Raw genomic sequence first — 2,699 nt, forward strand, 5'->3', positions numbered from 1 at the left:
TTAAAGATTTTATTTATTTATTTGACAGAGATCACAAGTAGGCATAGAGGCACAGAGGCAGGCAGAGAGAGAGAGGAGGAAGCAGGCTCCCTGCCAAGCAGAGAGCCCGATGCAGGACTCGATCCCAGGACCCTGAGATCATGACCTGAGCCGAAGGCAGCGGCTTAACCCACTGAGCCACCCAGGCGCCCCTTAAAAGTTTTTTATACAGGGTGCCTGGGTGACTCAGTTGGTTAAGCAACTGACTTCCACTCACGTCATGATCCTGAAGTCCCAGGATCAAGTCCCACATTGGGCTCCCAGCTCTGCGGGGAGTCTGCTTCTCCTTCTGACTTCCCCTCTCATGCTCTCGCTCTCTCTTATTCTTTCTCAAATAAATAAATAAAATCTTAAAAAAAGTTTTTTATACATATAAAAACAATCCTTTTTTTTTTATTATTATAAAAGTAAATGATGGGGTGCCTGGGTGGCTCAGTGGGTTAAGCCTCTGCCTTCGGCTCAGGTCATGGTCCCAGGGTCCTGGGATCAAGTCCTGCATTGGGCTCTCTGCTCAGTGGGGAGCCTGCTCCTTCCCCCCTCAACCGCCTGCCTCTCTGCCTACTTGTGATCTCTGTCTGTCAAATAAATAAATAAAATCTTTAAAAAAATAAATGAGATTAGTGCAAAATATTAAAACACTACAGAAATAAATAATTTTGAAATGAAAACCATACCAGTGATGATCAGTGTCCGAATTTCAGTGTATATTGTTCAAATTTATTTCAAGGGACATGTTAATATTTTCATTAAAATGAGATTATACATTGAGTTCTACAACATGCTTGTCACTTGATATGTGTTGAATATTTTCTCCATGCCAATACATATCTACGTTTCTTTCTGTAATCTGCATAGAGTGAAACAACCTAATAATCTAAAAAGGTACTGTATGTAAAAAGAGTATATAAAATGTCTTCTGGAATTACAAGAATTTCTTGAAAGCATATACTTCGGAGTGAAATTAAAGAGTCACTTAAAAGAGAACACTTGTGTATGTCAGTTCATCTATGAATTCTAAAGTTAAAAATTATATTTAATCTAGTATTTTAGTTGTTTTAGTCAGGAAGGTTGTTCAGGAATTTTAACCTATACAATGCCAGAAGTGGAAATTCTTTTTTATTTTATAACATTTTATTTTTAGGTAATCTCTACACACAATGTGGGGCTCAAACTCATGACCCTGAGATCAAGTGCTATTCGCTCCACCAATTGAGCCAACCAGGTGCCCCAGAAGTGGAAATTCTGACAGGTCTTTTTAATGTCTTAAAGAAGGATCCTAGGGGTGCCTGGATGGCTCAGTTGGTTAAGCATCTGACCCTTGATTTCGGCTCAGGTCATGATTTCAGGGTTGTGAGAGCCTGGAGTCAGTCTCCATACTCAGTGGGGAGTCTGCTGGAGATTCTCTCTCTCCCTCTGCCCCTCCCCTACCCCGTTCTCTCTCATAAATAAATAAATCTTTGAAGAAGGCTCTGAAAATTATAGTCTAAGTATCTATTGATTGAGAGAAATATATGCCAGAAGTATAATTTAAACTTAGCTAATTAGATATTTTACCCATTTCAGCAGCATCTACATATTGTTGAAAACATCTTCATTTACTCTTATTTAAACATTGAACAAATACTTAGTGACTATCACAATGTCCTATCAGATAAAGTTTCTAACTTCATGGATTTTATCCTAGGACAGAAACAACAAAGAAAAGTAAGATTATCTGAGACAAGTACCCTGAAGAAAATCAAACAGGGTAATGTGACAGGGACTGGGAGAAGATTACTTGAGGTGGATGTTTGGGGGAGGCCTCTCTGAGTAGGTGACTTTTACGCTGGGACCTGAGTGATAAGAAATAAATTAAATTATCATCTGTGGGCAGCTAAGACATGGTAAACATACACATGCATTTAAGTGCTCTACAGTCCCCACATTGGGAACGACCATCATAAGGGAAAGACTGAGGTCAGCTCTGGTTTCAAACTTAGTCCTTAGCTTGTTCAGTCCAGGCCATATGAGCCTGAAACATGCCTTTCCTGGTTCTAACTCATAGGCTTCAGTTTTCTGTCAGTAAAATGGGGCCAAGAGTCCAGATTTTAGGGTGCTATAAGGGTTAATTGATGCCTATAATACTCTTTAAGATGTCTAGATGAAAAACCTAGGGCTGTATAGAGGGTTATTAGAGCCTCCCAAGCCTCAGGGAAAATCTCTCCCTATCAGTAATGTAGGTCTTCTCTTCTCCAGTCTGTAGATGTGGGAAAATGGTTTTCAAACTTCTGTGGGTATTAGAATCAAAGATTGTCATAATGTGGGACGCCTGGGTTGCTCAGTTGGTTGGGCTACTGCCTTCAGCTCGGGTCATGATCCCAGAATCCTGGGATGGAGTCCCACATTGGGCTCCTTGCTCAGAGGGGAGCCTGCTTCTCTCTCTGCCTCTTCCTGCCTGTCTGCTGCTTGTGCTCTCTCTCTCTCTCTGACAAATAAATAAAATAAATAAATAAAACCTTAAAAAAATTAGTCATAATGTGAATTCTTGGATTCTTGGCCTGAGGTTCTCATTTTCTCTGAGGTTCTGGGTTCTTATCTCCTTAGTTCTGGGTTCTTCTGTCTCCCTGCCCAGTGCCTCACGCTTCCCAAGATTTTTATCTTTGCAAATGGACCTAAGATGC

This window comes from Mustela nigripes, chromosome 12, assembly GCF_022355385.1.
Source record: "Mustela nigripes isolate SB6536 chromosome 12, MUSNIG.SB6536, whole genome shotgun sequence".
Classification (NCBI taxonomy): Eukaryota; Metazoa; Chordata; class Mammalia; order Carnivora; family Mustelidae; genus Mustela; species Mustela nigripes.